At 44.8% G+C, this 17,811-nt stretch overlaps 1 protein-coding gene across 2 annotated transcripts in view; it reads left to right on the forward strand.

Moving 5' to 3' along the window:
* The window catches only part of LOC132384400 (lysophosphatidic acid receptor 5-like), a 102,379-nt gene that overhangs the window by 64,486 nt on the left and 20,082 nt on the right, over window positions 1-17,811 (forward strand). For both annotated transcript variants that reach the window (XM_059955520.1, XM_059955522.1), the window contains exon 2: window positions 14,295-14,387. The gene's annotated coding sequence lies outside the window, so the exon portion shown is untranslated. The remainder of the gene's footprint in view (window positions 1-14,294; window positions 14,388-17,811) is intronic.

The raw sequence follows: 17,811 nt of genomic DNA on the forward strand, positions 1-17,811 counted from the left end.
TACTAGGAAATGAATGAAATGGCTGTCAAACCGAGTGGGAGTGGAAAGGGGGCGGGAGTACTAGGAGTGGGGAGTGTGCGGCTGAGGGTGGTTGTTTGGAGAGGGGCATGGGTATTTGGAGGGTGAGAGGAGATGGGGATGATGGTGTGGATAGTGGGGAATGGGTGTGAGAATGGAGGTAACAGAGCAGAAAGTGGTAGGAGAAGGGGGTATTTGGAAGTGAGCAGTAAATGGGGAGGGAGCGTGGTAAACGAATGGAGGGTGAGCAGCGGGGAATGGAGAGAGCGAGGGCAATGGGGAAAGGGAGTAACGATGAGAAGAGTGCAGAGAGGAAGTGGGAGGTGGAACGAGTGAGCGGGAAAGGGAGAGGGAAGGGTGGGTAAGTGAGGGGGGTATGAGAGCAGAGTCGGACAGCGGCAGTGGCAGGAGAGGTGGAGGGATGAGCGACCGTGTGTGGAAATTGAACGGGAGGAGAAAGTGCGGCAAGGGATATGAATGGGGAGAGGAGGCTGTTGAGGGGGCCGGGTAGTCGGAGGACGAGGGCAAAGCGAAAGGGATGTGGGGGAGGGAGGATAGTTAGGAGGGGTGGTAAAGGGAGGGGATGTTGGGGCGGAGACGAGAGGGGATACTTGTAATCGGGACAGAATTTAGTGGGGTAAATAGGGGAGGATTAAGAAGGGATGGAGGTGAAGTGTAAGGAATGGACAGTGGGAGGAGGGAAAGGTTTTGGGGTGAGGATATGAGGGAAAGTGTTACAGGATATGCACAGCTTAGGTGATCTGACATTGAGAGGGTATTGTGATGGAGAAGGGTGGGGAACAGGAAGACTGCGGAGGGCGGCAAGAGGGTAGAGCAGGTGGTGTATGGCGATCGAGAAGTGATAAAATGGAGTGGGGATGTTGCCAGGGAAAGAAGCGGAGCGAGGACTGGGGGGCCTGAGGGGTGGAAGGAAGGGTAAGTGGGAGTAAAATTGGGAATTTCAGATGGGAGAGGAGTGTGGAAAGGAGGGGAAGCATAGCGAGGAGTGGGGGCAGGGCGGGTTAGGGATGGGACGGCCCGCAGAGGAGTGGACATGTGAAGGGCCAAGAGGGGGAATGGGGAAGCAGGGGAGGTGGATCTGAATGGCTGGGAGAAATAATACTCAAAGAAATACTCAAATAAGGCTCAAAGAAAGAAGGGAGTGTGGCGTGGGTCGCGGGCGACGCGTGTGGGCCCTTGTTAGGCTCAAGAGGTTTGCCCCGCTCAGCTATCTGGCGCTTACTCGTGTCGTCACGGGGTTGTGACGCCCACATGCGTTTGACACCCGTGCTGGTCAGAGATGTTCACTGGAAATGCTGGAGGAATTCAGCAGGTCGGCTCACCTCCATGGAGAGCAGTAAACAATCGGCTTTCCGGGAGGAAACCCTTCAGCGGGTCTGCAAAGGAAGGTGCAGACGCCAGAGTGCGAAGGTGGGTGTGGGCGAAGGGGTACAGCCAAGCAGTGTTCGGTGGAGGAAGGATGTGGAATCCATAGAAAGGCTGCAGAGGAGATTTACAAGGATGTTGCCTGGATTGGGGAGCACGCCTTATGAGAATAGGTTGAGTGAACTCAGCCTTTTCTTCTTGGGGAGATGAAGGATGAGTGGTGACCTGATAGAGGTGTAGAAGATGATGGGAGGCGTTGATCATGTGGCTAGTCAGAAGTTTTTTCCCAGGGTTGAAATGGTTGCCACAAGAGGACAGAGGTTTAACGTGCTGGGAAATAGGTACAGAGGAGATGTTAGGAGTAAGTTTTTTTTTACTCAGAGAGTGGTGAGTGCGTGGAATGGGCTGCCGGCAACCGTGGTGGAGGCAGATTTTAAGAGACTTCTAAATAGTTACATGAAGCTTAGTGAAATAGAGGGCTTTAGGTAAGTCTAGTAATTTCTAAGGGAGGGACATGTTCGGCACAACTTTCTGGGCGGAAGGGCCTGCACTGTGCTGTAGGTTTTCTATGGAATGTTCCTGTCCAAAGATGCTGCCCAACCGACTGATTTCCTCCAGAGGTTTCCATACGTTGGTCTGGATTTCAAGCATCTGCAGAGCCTCTTGTGTCTATGATGTCAATTGTATTTTGAAACGATTTTACACCACCCCCGCCTCCACCCAAATCTTCTTCCAGACCCACAGTTGGATGTAACTGTGGAACCTCCGGGAGCAACGACGGGTGGAGCTGAGGCAATGGTGGTGGTGCACATCGAAGGGGACATTGATCATTTTCTTCCACCCCAAGCCGGGCGGAGGACAGTTATGTGAAGTTGCAGAAGGGACTGGGAGAAAGAGAGAGAGAGAGAGTAGGGAGGTTTGAAGATGCCATTACAGGGCTGGAGAAAGTGGAACCCGGTAGGAGAGAACAGAAGGCCATGGAAGAAAGAAAAGGGGAGTCCCCTTTCTTCTGGAGGGAATGGCAAGGGAACGGCACAATTACATTGGGAGACCTTTATAATGATGATAGTTTAAAATCTTTTAATCAATTAACTCAACAGTATGATATCTCTGGGTCTCAATTTTGGAGGTATCTTCAACTGCATCATTTGCTACATACAACTTTTGGTTCGACACAGCAACCCCCACAAGTTGCTATGAAACAGTCTACTGTACCGGCTGCATATGGTAAAGGTCACGAAGCCTCAGCTTACTATTCATCTTTAACAGAAATCTCCTGGGACAAATTTCTGTTGGGTCGTAAAGGATCATGGGAAAAAAACCTGAGTGTGACTTTTGAGACAAGAGAGTGGGACACAATTTGCATAAATGTCAAAACACTGTCGACCTGAGGGTGCACCTTATTCAGTTTAAGTTTCTACACCGTTTTTATTGGACTCCAGCAAGGTTACATAAATTAGGCTGGTGCTATGAGGTGGATAATGGGGACTCTGGTCCTGTCCCAAAATTCAAGAATTTTGGATTATGATACATAAGTATATCAGTGAAGTTTTGGGTATTCATCTCCCTTTCTGCCCCAGACTTTTTTGTCTTGAGAGCCACACTTGGATTAGTCGGGGATAAACACTCTCAAAACTGGATCCAGACAAGTATAATGGTAGGAAGACAAAATATACTTAGAGGTTTGTGGAACTTGGGGGGGACCATCATTTCAGGAGTGGGCCACAGAAATAGACAAGGTGGCAGCTTTTGAACGCATGTCTTACAAACAGTTTGATAGATTGGATATCTATACACAAAGATAGGGCAAACATTTAGGCTTCCGAGGGAGGGTAAATAGTGGTGAATTCAGTGGTGAAGTGTATTTCCGAATGGCAGTTTTTTTATATGTTAATAGTGTTACGTACCCCGTAACTGGGTGTCTTACCAGTTGGAGTCTGGTACTATTTTCCAAACAGTGTTTATTAGTAAAATATACAAATCAATATCAGCAATGCAAATATACAGATAATACACGTTTGCAAAAAAGCGATCCCTGGAGAAAGCAGAAAGCGGAGAGAGTGAAAGATGTCTCTGGCGTTGGGATCCCATTGGGGATTGCGGAGGTTCCGGAGAATTATGTGCAGAACGCGGAGGCTGGAGTGATGGTAGGTGAGGACAAGAGGAACCATATCTCTGGTATGGTAGCGGGAGGGTGGGGTAAGATCAGACGTGCGTGAAATGGTGGAGATGCGGTTGATGGCAGTGGAGGTGGAGGAAGGGAAGCCCCTTTCTTGGAAAAAGGAACTCATCTCCATTCTGGAATGAAAAGCCTCGACCTGGGGTCAGTGTTCGGACCGCTTCTTTTTAAGCTGCATATCAATGATTTAGATGATGGAATAGATGGCTTTGATGCCAAGTTTGCAGATGATACAAAGACTGATGGAGGGGCCAGTAGTGTTGTGAAAACAGATAGACTGCAGAAGGACTTAAATTAGGGTATGGGCAAGAAAATGGCAAATGAAATACAATGTTGGAAAATACATGGTCATGCACTTTGGTAGTAGAAATAAATATGCAGACGATTTTCTAAAGGTAAAGAAAATCCAAAATTCTGAGATACAAAGGGACTTGATAGGTTTTTGAAGAACACCCTAAAGAGGACGGGCTGAGAAATGACAGGTGCAGTTTAGTGAGGAGAGCTGTGAGGCGTTGCACTTCGGGAGAACAAATCAGGGTGGGACGTGCACAGAGACTGCTAGTGCACTGGGGAGTGAGGTAAAATGGAGGGCTAGAGTCATGGGGCACTGCAGTACTGATACAGGCCCTTCAGCCCACAAAGCTGTGCCAAAGATGTCCTTACCTTAGAAATTACCTACGGTTACCCATAGCCCGCTATTTTTGTGAGCTCCATGAATCTATCCTGGAGTCTCCTAAAATACCCTATCGTATCTGCCTCCAGCACCTCCACCAGCAGCCCATTCCATGCATTCACCACTCTCTGAGTAAAAAAAACTTACCCCTGACATCTCCTCAGTACCCACTTCCAAAGCACCTTAAAACTGTGCCCTCTCGTGCTAGCTATTTCCGCCCTGGGAAAAAGCCTCTGACTATCCACACAATCAATGCCTCTCATCATCTTACACACCTCTCTCAGGTATTGCAATGGAACCTGCATCTGTCACATCGCTGTGTAAAGAAGCTGCCTCTCCTGTACCCCTTTAATATCTCACCTTTTGCCCTCAACCCCTGACCTCTAATTCTCATCTCAGTGTAAGAGGCCTGTGTGCATTAGCCATCTCAGTTCTGTATCGAGGTATACAACTCTGCCATTTTCAGAGCTGGAGGCAGATATGGCATCTCCCTTCACCCTCCTATGCTCGTCCCAAAGCACTAAAATTATCCACTTAACTCAGGTCCTGAGGCTTCAGCCCTTGGGTCCCGATGGTTTTGTGAGACCAATGAGAATGTAGATAGGTCAGTTACCAAGTTGGGGCCGCCTTCGAGTATTCTGATCTCCCCATTAATAATAAGTACTTCATTGATCTCGAATGGGAAATTCTTTCATTACAGCAGCAACATTTAAATTCACACTTAGTAGTGTGCAGACTTAACTAATAGTAAAGTACTGAATAATATTCCAGTTGGCCCGCCTTATCCACGGATTCCGCATGCGCAAATTGAACCAACCGAGCTTAGCCAAAACACGGAAGTGCTCTTCCAGCACTAGTTGATCGAGCATGTACAGACTTTTTTTCTTGTCATTATTTCCCTAAACAATGCAGTATAACCACCATTTTATATAGCATTTACATTGCATTAGGTATTATAAGTAATCTAGAGATGATTTAAAGTATACGGGAGGGTGTGCGTGGGTTATCGTGCATCGGAATCGAAAAAAATTGGAAATTCTCTTACTAAGTAGGTTGGAACAGGTAGGTCTGGTATTATTTAGCGTCAGTTAGTCAAACATTTGTCTTAGTATATAGTATATATTTTACCTTTCTATGCATATAAAACACTTAAGAACGTTATGTTTCAGCGCCGGGCTCGGGAAGTTCCCGAGCTCGATCTAGTGGCAGATTGCTATGATGCACTCTCCACCGTGCAGGGTTGACGTGGAGGATCAAAAGCCCAAAACCCAGCAATTGTTCTGATCATTGACCGATGTAGCCTAATGCTTTTACAATGACCGATGGCATTTGACCTCTATTATTTGACCGCTTTATTATTTCCACTTTATTTTCAATCGTGATCATGATTATTTTTGTGATGGGAAACACTGCGCATTCAGAGCTCTGGCGCTGGGTCCTAATGTCCATGGCACTGGGACAAGTTAAATACTGTCTGAGGTTCCGCTGAGTCCTAAGATCCACCAGATTCAGACAGGTTGAAAAAGGGACTTGAGCATCCGCGAATTTTGGTATCCGCGAGGGGTCCGGGAACCAATCCACCACGGATAACGAGGGCCGACTGTATACAAAATAATAATTTACCATTGTGCAATAATAATGCGCAAAATAATAAGACAAACACTATGATGTGTGTTCTCCTGTCACACAAAGATGAACTGTTGTCCGTGCTTCTTGCAATTGGTAGGAAAGATTTCCTGTAGCGATCCTTGTGACAGTGGAGACGAATGAGTCTGTTTGTAAAGATGCTCAGCTGTTTATTCAGTAGCTCATGGAGAGGATGGGTCAGATTCAATTGTCCATAAAGTACAACAGTTCGTTTGGTGACGTTCCTCTCCACCACTCACAAGAGTAGCCAAGGACAGATCCAGCCTTTTAGATGAGTTTATTGAGTATTTCTGCATCACCAGCACCAATGCTGCTCCCCCAATATAAAGCAGCAAAGAAGGCTGCACTCAACAAACAACAGACTGGTAGAAGACCTCCAGCATCCTGCTGTTCTCACTGAAGGATCTCAGATTCATTACAAAATAGATTATGTTCATCCCCTTCTGGCAAACAACCTTGGTGTTGGTTTACCAGTTATGTTTGTTGTCGAGGTGAATGCCCAAGTATTTGTCCTCTTCCAGCACCGCAACGTCTTCTCCCAGAATGCACAGGACTCGTCACAGTCCCCTTCCTATAAAATCAATCAGCATCTCCCTGATTTTGGCCTCATTCAGGAGCAGGTGATTCCCCCCGCTCCACTCCACAAACCTGTCTGCCAGTCCTCTGTACTCTGACTCCTGCCCATCTCTGAAACACCCAACCACCGTGTGAGTGAACCTTTGCAAATATCAAGACCCAGAGTGGTACAGAAGGTCAGAGGAGTACAGTGCGAACAGAGATGGAGACAGGACAGTGCCTTGTGGTGCTCCAGTGCCACCTGCGACCATCTCAGACAGAACTACCAGCCGTGCAAACTGTGGTCTATCTGTCGGGTAGTCAGTAATCCAAGAGGTAGTAGGTTTGTCTTTGCAGCTTCTCGCTCAGAACAAGAGGTTGGATTGTACTGAAGGCACTAGAGAAATCAGATGTCTTCTGTCTGCCCAATACTGAATCAGAATCAGGTTTGTTGTCACCGGCATGTGACGTGAAATTTGTTAACTTAGCAGCAGCAGTTCAATGCAGTACATAATCCAGCTGAAAAAAAATAATAAATAAAATAAATATAATGATAAATAAGCAAGTAAATCAATTACGTATATTGAATAGATGTGTTAAAAATGTGTGGATTCTGACCCTGATAGGTCTATTCCCGCTATTTTATCCTTGTTGGTTCAATTTGGTACTTTTTCTGGTTATAAACTAAATTTAATAAGAGTGAATTATTTCCTTTAAATGCACAAACTTTATTGAGTGATAGGATACCATTTAAAGTTGTTACTGATAACTTTACCTATTTAGGTATAAAAATTACCAAGAAATATAAAGATTTATTTAGACTGAATTTTTTACCTATGCTTCATCAAATTCATCAACTTACTACAAGATGGTCTCCTTTGTTTTTATCATTAATTGGTCGGATTAATGCTATTAAAATGATGATTTTACCGAAATTTTTATACTTATTTCAAGCCTTACCAGTTTTTATTTCTAAATCTTTTTTTGATAACATTGATTCAAAAATTTCCTCATTTGTGTGGCAAAATAAAAACCCTAGGTTAAGTAAAAAGCAATTACAAAAATCTAAAAAAGATGGTGGTTTAGCTTTACCTAACTTTAGATTTTATTATTGGGCAAATAATATTCGTAATTTAATGTATTGGAAACTAGATTTGGATTCACCATTGTGCCCACAGTGGGTAAATTTGGAATGTAATGAGGTAAAGGGATATTCTCTATTCTCTGTTCTTGGTTCTTGTCTTCCTGCTGATTTAGTTAAATTTAATAAACAAATAACTAATCCTGTTATTAAACATACATTACGAATTTGGTTTCAATTTCGTAAGTTTTTTACTTTGAAAAACTTTGTTCTTGATAGCCCTATCTTACTTAATTTCTTTTTCAAACCCTCTTGGACAGATCAAGCTTTTAACATATGGAAAAGGAAAGGTATAAAATGTTTTCGTGATCTCTTTTTTGAAGATACTTTGATGTCATTTGACCAACTTTCCAACAAATTTGAATTACCTAAATCTAATTTTTTCAGATATTTACAAATTAGAAATTTCTTACATAAAGTTTTACCATCTTTTCCTAATTCAACTTTGGTGGACTTTACAGATTTGATTTTTACCTTAAACCCTTGTCAGAAGGGATTAGTAGCTTTTATTTATAATATGATTATGAAGATACAACCAGAAATATCAGTTAGAATTAAACAAGAATGGGAAAAAGAACTTCGATATAATATATCAACAGATAAATGGGAAAAAATTTTGCAAATGGTTAATTCTTCTTCTATATGTGCTAAACATGCTTTAATACAATTTAAAATTGTACATACAGCTCATATGTCTAAAGATAAACTTGCTCGATTCTATTCTCATATTAACCCTCAATGTGTCATTCAGAAGTGGCCTCATTGACCCATATGTTTTGGTCATGTCCCACTTTACATAATTACTGGAAGGACATATTTACTACTATTTCCTCAATTTGGAATATAGATTTACAACCTCATTTTATTACTGCAATTTTTGGCATACCAAATGAAGATGGTAATCAGTTTTCCCCTTCAATCAGACGAATGATTGCTTTTGTAACATTAATGGCCAGAAGGTCTATATTACAAAATTGGAAAGAAGTAAATCCTCCTACCACATTTCAGTGGCTTTCTCAAACTATTTCTTATCTGAGCCTGGAAAAAATTAGAAGCACTATTTTTGATTCATCAATTAAATTTGAAGAAACTTGGAGACCGTTTATTCGACATTTTCATATGAATTAATTTGGCCTTTTCCAGACATTCTTTCTGCTTATTCTTGTTCAGGTATGGAGTTCCGGAGTTTTTTGACACTATCATATACTTGTAAACTATTATTATTGCCCATGTTAGTTTAGTTTAGTGTTTTATTTTTCTTAATATATACTTTTTTCACATATTTTCAAATTTTTTCTTCTTTTAATGGTTATTTTTTTTTCATATATAATCATATGGACTTGATTGATTAAGGTATTTTTTTTTCTACTGATGTTTAATAGGATATTGTTATCTTATTATCAATGTGACTTCAAGTCTATTGTATTCATAATTTACTCATTATTATGTTATGTTTTTTTTATATGTATATATGAAAATCAATAAAAAGAATTGAGAAAGAAAGAATGTGTGGAAACAGAAATACTGTATATTGTTTTGAACTGAGGTAGTGTCCGTAGATTCAATGTCCATTTAGGAATTGGAGGGCAGAGGGGAAGAAGCTGTCACTGAATCGCTGAGTTTGTGACTACAGGCTTCTGTACCTCCTACCTGATGGTAACAGTGAGAAAAGGGGAAGCCCTGGGTGCCTGGGGTCCTTAATAATGGACACTGCCTTTCTGCGACACCGCTTCTTGAAGATGTCCTGAGTACTTTGTAGGCTAGTGCCCAAGATGGGGTCGACTTGATTTATAACCTCCTGCAGCTTCTTTCGGTCCTGTGCAGTAGCCCCTCCATACTGATTGAGTATTGTGAACAGTGCTGGGCTCCATATGTCTAAGACATTGCAGAGGGTTTACAGGAAGGATGCACAGACCTCGCAGAGGGGGCAGAAGACTTTCAGCAGGTGCGGCCTACATGAAAGTTTGTGAAGTACAAAGGAGAGTTTGGAAAAACTTGGGTGGTTTTCTCTGGAGCGTTGGAGGCTCAGGGGAGACCTGGTAGAAATGATAACATTGGCAGTCAGAATCTTCCAGTCCCCAGGGTAGGAATGTCAAATAGTAGAGGCTGTGTTTTCAGGTGGGGGGAGGAAGTTTAAAGGAGATGAGTGCGGCTAGTTTCTTTTTCACAGAGTGTCATGGCTGCCGGTAATGAGCTGCCAGTGGCAGTGCTGCAGGTAAATATCATGGTTCAAGAGGCTGTTAAGTGGACATTAATGTGCAAAAAAAAGGAGGGACCATAAGACACTGGAGCATAATTAGGCCACTCAGCCCATCAAGTCTGCTCCGTCATGGCTGATCCCTTTTCTCTTACCCTCTTCTCAGCCACACTCCCGGGCATTCTCCCCATAACCCTTGGTGCTGTGTCAAATCAAGAACCTATCGATCTCTGCCTTAAGTACACCCAACAACCTGGCCCCCACAGCTGACTGTGGTAAAAAAATTCCACACATCCACACATCCTCTGCCTGATGAAAATTCTCCAACTCTCTGTTTTAAATGGACGCCCCTCTATCCTGAGGCTGTGCCATCTTGTCCTGGACTCGCCCCACGATGGGAAACTTCCTTTGCACATCTACTCTGTCCAGGTCTTTCAACATTTGGTAGGTTTCAACTTGATTTTCCCCTTCCCCACCACCCTTCTAAATTCCAGTGAGTACAGAACCAAAGTCATTTCACATTCCTGGAATCATCCTTGTGATCCTTCTCCGAAGCCTCTCCAGTGCCAGCACAAACAAGGGACAATCTGCAGATGCTGGAAATCCGAGCAACACACATGAGATGCAGGAGGGACCCAGCAGGCCAGGCAGCATCTCTGGAAAAAAGCAAACAGCCGACGTTCCGGGCCAAGACCCTGGGGGAGAAAAGGGAGGAGGAGTCAGAGCCGCAGATGCTACCCAGCCTGCTGAGTTCCTCCGGCATTTTGCATGTGTTGGTCAGGTATTGCTACTGGCTTATTCTTGTCACATGCTCCAAGACGTGCTGAAAAGCTTTGTCCTGCATACTGTTTGTGCAGGTCAAACCATCAGAGTAGCTGAGCTGGCATGAGGTACAGCCCTGACAATGCAGAATTATGTGTAAAAACTACTGAGAAAAGAGCAGTGTAGGGAAATGATAAAGTACGAAAATCCCCCCCCCCCCCACACACACACACACACACACACACACACACACACACACACACACACACACACACACACACACACACAAACACACACACACACACACACACACACACACACACACAAACACACACACACCTTCCCTTTCTCCAATTGTCCACTCTCCTCTCCTGTCAGATTCTTTCTTCTCCAGCTCTTGACCATTCCAACCCATCTGACTTCACCCCCTCCCCTTCCCTCTCAGTCCTGACAAAGGTTCTCAGCCCAAATCGTGGACTGTTTACTCAATACTGCCTGAACTGTCGAGTTCCTGCAGCATTGTACATGTTTTGCTACATATTACTATATCACACCCTGCAATTCATTTTCTTCCCGGCATTCAGAGTGGAACAAAGAAATACAATAGATTCAATGAAAAACTACACAAAAACAAAGACTGACAAGCAACAAATGTGCAATAGAAATCAACAAATTCAGTATCCATTAGTCAGGACCCCCACCACCCAGGACATGCCCTCTTCCTATTACCACCATCAGAGAGGAGGGACAGGAGCCTGAAGACACACACTCAATGTTTCAGGGACATCTGCTTCCCCTCTGCCAGCAGGTTTCTGATTGGCCAATGTTTTTATTTGCGTGTGTGTGTTTAACCACAGGTATATAATCGTAAATCAATAACCGATCAGACACGCTGATAGATAAACTCCTGTCAGGCTTCCAGCCGGGTTCAGGTATCAATCAGAGCCGGCGTTTCAATGGCAAGCTCAGCCGTCATCCCTGGTGAAGATGGCAGAGTCTGGCGCCGAAACGCCGGTTATAGTCATTCTCTCTACCCAGCCTGGAGCCCGGGAGGAGCTGATTTGATGTACTGTTGTGATTTTTAGGTTTCTTTATTATGATGTATGAGGCCGTTGCATGTGTTAAATCTGATTCAGACTCTGACCGTAGCAATGACGTTTTCTGAGCCTGGCGCCCAGCTTCTCATCCAAGACGTCTCCCTTCAGGCTCCAATGCAGCCGAGGAAAGAGTTCAAACATTTCTAGCCTCTCCTCTCAAATTTTATTTATCCTGAAGGAAGTTATTGTTGCAAGGTTGCTCAGTCAGATACATGTTCTCTAAAATGCAAAATGCAAACATTGAGGTATGAAAGAGACCAAATGTGTATTAAAAGGTAACACTTAAAAATGCAGAGGAGCAATGAAACTTGTATACTGAAGGAAGAGGAGTTGCAGAGTCTGACAGCCACAGGGACAAAGGATCTCCTGTGGGGTTCAGTGGTCCTCCTCAGTGGAATCAGTCTGTTACTAAAAGTGCGAGGGGTCCTCCATAATGCTCTGTAGCTTCTGCAGCATCAACACAACCACCCGGGTATCCAGTTCCATCCCCTCCCCAGAGCGGAACCGGCCTTCCTCGTCAGCTTCTCACCTGCCCCAGCAGACCGTACGTAGCGTCACATCGTCCCAGTCGACATCCCCCACAGCTCCTAGAGTGCTTCGGTGTGGGGGTAGGCCCTTTGGCAGACTGGCCCGGCCCTGTTGAAGATAGACCCATTTGCTTATGTGCCTCACACCACTCTCTGCCTTTGCTCTCCGTCCCTGTCCAAGTCTCTCCTAAATACTGTTGATGGATCTTCCTCTGACACCCAATCGCACGAATTGACTGCGCCCTGGGTGCAGACGAGAGTCCCTCGGGTTCCGATAGGTCAATCCATGGCCTCCTCGATAAGGCCACACTCAGGCTAGAGGACCAGCATTCCATCTGGGTAGCCTCCAAATGATGTCATGAGCCTTGATTTCTCAAACTCCCAGTAATGCCCCTCTCCCCTCAACATTCCCCATCCCCTTTTCCCTCTCTCACCTTCTCCTTGCCTGTGCATCACCTCCTTCAGGTGCTCCTTCCCCCGTTCTGTCTTCCATGGCCTTCTGTCCTCTCCTATTATGTTCCACTTTCTCCAGCCCTGTATCTCTCTCCCCGATCAACTTCTCAGCTCTTTACTTCACACTTACCCCTCCCAGTTTCACCTATCACCTGAGTTTCTCTCACTTCTCCCCCACCCCCGACACTGTTTTAAATCTACTTCTCATCTTTTCTTCCCCCAGTCCTGCTGAAGCGTCTCCACCCAAAATATTCTCTCTCTCTCTCTCTCTCTCTCTCTCTCTCTCTCTCGCTCTCGCTCTCGCTCTCGCTCTCTCTCTGTCTCTCTCTGTCAGTCTCTCTCTCCCTCTGTCTCTCTCTCGCGCTCTCTGTCTCTATCTCTGTCTCTCTCTGTTTCTCTCTATCTCAGTCTCTCTCTCACTGTCTCTGTCTCTCTCCTTCTGTCTCTATCTCAGCTTGTCTCTCACTCTCTGTCTCTGTCTCTCTCGCTCTCTCTGACTCTCTCCCTCTCTCCTCTCTCTCTCTCTCTCTCTCTCTTCTCTCTCTCTCTCTCTCTCTCTCTCTCCCTCTCTCTCTCTCTCTCTCTCTCTCTCTCTCTCTCTCTCTCTCTCTCTCTCTCTCTCTCTCTCTCTCTCTCTCTCTCGCTCTCGCTCTCGCTCTCTCTCTGTCTCTCTCTGTCAGTCTCTCTCTCCCTCTGTCTCTCTCTCGCGCTCTCTCTGTCTCTATCTCTGTCTCTCTCTGTTTCTCTCTATCTCAGTCTCTCTCTCACTGTCTCTGTCTCTCTCCTTCTGTCTCTATCTCAGCTTGTCTCTCACTCTCTGTCTCTGTCTCTCTCGCTCTCTCTGACTCTCTCCCTCTCTCTCTCTCTCTCTCTCTCTCTCTCTCTCTCTCTCTCTCTCTCTCTCTCTCTCTCTCTCTCTCTCTCATTAAACAGGTGTCCAAGGTCCAAGTCCCTGACTTCCACAAAGACTGTGTGCTTCCACCCTATCTGAGGCCCTCATGAGATCACGCCTCATTCTCCTGCAGTGGATACACTCCGAGACCGTTCAGCCTCTCTTTGTCACTGTTGCGTGAGAGCAGACAGCATCTTGGTGAAACATTTTTGTTCTACACTGTTTCCAATTTAACACTTCCCCATTCAGCAGAATCAAATAAGATCAGCCTCTCTGGCGGATTGCTAATCTGCAGCTGCATGTGACAACACGTGCAAAATGTCTGCTTCATTTCCCACCCTCAAATCTCCTTGATCTTTCTGCTTTCCTGTAAATTCCTGCAATTTCCAGAGTCACATGTACCTACTCAAATTAAAAAGAATATTGCATTTTGGGCCTGGCACTCTGCAAGTGCACCAAACTTTGGTCTGTCTGCAATTCGTGGTTTCCGAGTGAATTTAATGCTGTGGGACTTCCTCTGAAACCACTTGAGCACTGTTCCTGTCTTGTGGTGAGCAGAGCTGCTTGCTAACCTTCACAAGCATACCCCAATCAGCATTTTACTAAACCCAAATCCACAACTGCCCTCGTCATATCCTCCCGAAACTCTGCACCCAGATCAAGCAGCTTCTCCCAGAGATCACGACCATTGGTGTGCGACCGTGCCCTCGGAGGCATGACCATGCGTGGCCTTACAGATCTTTATGGCCTTCCACCCCCCTCCACAGAGAGAGATCTCCGGCAGAAGATAGCAGCTGTCAGACCGATGCTCCGGTGCACGTGAAGGGGCCAGCTCCTGAAACGCGATCCAGGTGAGGAAGGTAGGTCTGCTCGGCATCTGTGCTCACAGTGTTGGCATCGTGTGTGTGGGAGGGAGAGGCAAAGAGAAGCGAGCAGGTCTCAGCCTACTTGGAGCGTGACTTCCTTGCTTAACATTGACCACCCCATCTTGCAATGAGCCCATGTTTATCCTCTCGAGCTCTGCCCCCGTGTCCCACTTCCCAATTCCCCACCTATTTCTCACACTCTGCCTCTCATTGCCCACCTGTCTCCTCTCCCCATTTTATAAATACACAAAACCATTTCCCCTCCCATTCTCTCCCATGGCCCTCTCCTTTCTCTCCCCCTTCCCCTCATCCCACCTCTCACCACTTTCGCCTGACAGTGAGGATAGTTACAGAATGAAGTGGCAGATAAATGCGGGGATGAAGAATTGGAGCAGGGGCAGAGATTCAGATTTCTGGATAATTGTGACCTCTTCTGCTGGGAGCTGTACAAAAGAAACAGGCTGCACTTGAATCCAAGATTCTTGAGAGCAGGTTTGCTGGAGCTTTTGGGAGTGTGTAAGCTACTATGGTAGGGGTTGGGAACCAGTACGATGGAGCCGAGAGCTGTATGCAAATGAGTGTAGCATTTGGAATAAGGTGGACAGACTCGAGGCACTATTACAGATTGGTCGGTTTGACCTTGCGGGCATCACTGAGTCGTGGCCGAAAGAAGGCCCTAGGTGGGAGCTTAGCATCAAAGGATGTACATTGTATCGAAAGGACAGGCAGGAAGGAGTACATAGGTGGTGATGTGGCTCTGTTAGTAAGAGATGGAATTACACCTTGAGGAAGAGGAGTCATGGGGTCAGAGAATGTTGAAACTTTGTGGGTGGAGTTAAGAAATTGCAAGGGTGAAAAATAATAATGGGAAATTATATATAGGTCTCATATGGAAAATCATAAATAGTTGTCAAGGTGTGGGGTTGAGATTGCAAAGGGAGCTGGAAAAGGCATGTAATACGGGTAATGACACAATTGTAATGGTGGACTTCAATATGCAAGGGGATTAGGAAAATCAAGTTGGTGTTGGATCACAAATGATGGAATTTGTTCCATGTCTGAGAGTTGGCTTTTTAGGACAGCTTGTGCTTGAGCCTACTTGGGGAAAGGGCATCTTAGATTGGGTGTTCTGTAATAATCCAGATCTTAATATGGCATTTTATGTAAAGGAACCTTCGGAGGCAGTAATAATATTATGGTTAAGTTCATACTGCAGTTCGACAGGGAGAAGCACAAGTCACATGTATCAGTATCACAATGGTATACAGGGAATTTCAGAAGTATTAGAGAGGAGATTGCCCGGGTGGAGGAGGAGACTGGCATGGATGACTGCAGAGCAGAGATGACTGAAGTTTTTGGGAATAGTCCACAAGGCACAGGATAGGTGTGTCCCACAGTGGAAGAAGCTCTCAAATCGTAGGGGCTGACTAAGTAAAAGACTCCATAAAAGCCAAGGAAAGGGCATATGAGCTAACAAAACTGAGTGGGAAGTTGGATGATTGGAAAGATTTTTAAATTCAGCAAAGGCCATTAAAAAAACTGTAAGAAGGGAAAGGATAAAATATGATGGCAGACAGGCCAATAATATAAAGCAGGAAACTGAAAGTTTTTTCCCATTATAAAGAGTAAAAGAGAGGTGAGAGTTGGGATTGGACCACTGGAAAATGATGCTGGTGAGGTAGTAATGACGGTCAATGAAATGGCAGATGAAAATAATGGGTACTTTGCATCAGTCTTCACTGTGTGGCAGAGGTCTGTGAGTGTCAGGGAGCAGGAGTGGGCATTATTGCTATAACAAAGGACAGAGTGCAAGGAAAACTCAAATGTCTTAAAAAGGACAAGTCATCTGGGCCAGATGGTCCACATAATGAATGATAATGGATGCATTGGCCGTGATCTTTAAGGGATCAATTGATTCTGCCATGGTCCCCGAGGGCTGGAAAATTGCAAAAGTCTTTCAACTCTGGCAAAAGAAAACAAATAATAAACCAACACGAGGAAATCTGCAGATGCTGGAAATTCAAGTAACACACACAAAATGCTGTTGGAACACAGCAGGCCAGGCAGCATCGAAACTGTCGACGTTTCAGGCTGAGAATTATAGGCCAGTTAACTTAACCTCAGTGATTGGGAAAGTGTTAGAGTCTATTATTAAGGATGAGGTTTTGGGTGCTAAGAGACTAATGATAAGATCAGTCAAAGTCACAATGGTTTCTGTGAAGGTAAATCTTCCGGACAAATATGTTAGAATTCTTCAAGGAAGTAAGAAGCAGGGGCAGTGGATGTCATTTACTCGGATTTTCAGAAGACATTTGATCAGGTGCCATATGAGGCTGCTTAACAAGATAAAATCCTTTGCCGTTACAGGAAAGATACTGGCATGGATAGTGGAATGACTGACAGGCAGGAAGCAGTGAGTGGGAATAAAAGGGGCCTTTTCTGGTTGGCAGCCAGTGACTAGTGATGTTCCTCAAGGGTCAGTATTGGGAATGTTACTTTTCACCTTGTTTGTCAGTGATTTAGGTACTGGAATTAATGGCTTTGTGGCAAAGTTTGAAGATGGTACAAAGCTGGATGGGTAGGTTGTGCTGAGGAAGCAATGCAATTGCAGAGGACTTTGACAAATTAGAAAAATGGGCAAAAATGTGGCAGATGGAATACAGTGTTGGGAAATGTATGATAATGCATTTTGGTAGTGCAGACTATTATCTAAATTGGGGAGAAGTTTCAAACATCAGAAATGCAAAGGGACTTAAGACTCATCGTGCAAGACTCCCAGAAGCTTACATTACAGGTTGAGTCTGTGGTAAAGAAGGTTAATGCAACGTTGGTATTTATTTCAAGGAGAACAGAACATAAAATTAAGGAGATAATGCTGAGCCTTTATAAGACAGTAATCAGGCCACACGGACTACTGTCAACAGCTTTGGGCCCATATCTCAGAAAGGATGTGTTGTCATTTAAGAGTTCAGAGGACACTCATGAGGATGATTCCAGGAATGAAGGGGTTAACATCTGAGGTTTTGTTTGGCAGCTTTGAGCCTCTACTTACTGGAATTTCAGAAGGATGCTGGGGGATCTCATTGAAACCTATCGAATGTTGAGAGGAGTGGATAGGGTGGATGTAGAGAGGATGTTTCCTGTGGTGGGGGTATCCAGAACTCAAGGGCACAGCCTCAACATTGAGGGGCAACCTTTCAGTACAGAAGGAAGGAGGAATTTTGTTAGCCTGAGAGTAGTAAATCTGTGGAATGTTCTGCCACAGACTGCGACGGAGGCCAAGTCCATGCATATATTTCAGTCAGAAGTTGATTGTTTCTGATCGGTCAGGCTATTAATGGATATGGCAAGAAGGTAGATGTAGGGGGTTGAATGGAATCTTGTATCAGCCATGATGGAATGGCAGAGCAATCTCCAT

Source organism: Hypanus sabinus, chromosome 32 (assembly GCF_030144855.1).
Source record: "Hypanus sabinus isolate sHypSab1 chromosome 32, sHypSab1.hap1, whole genome shotgun sequence".
In the NCBI taxonomy this organism is placed as follows: Eukaryota; Metazoa; Chordata; class Chondrichthyes; order Myliobatiformes; family Dasyatidae; genus Hypanus; species Hypanus sabinus.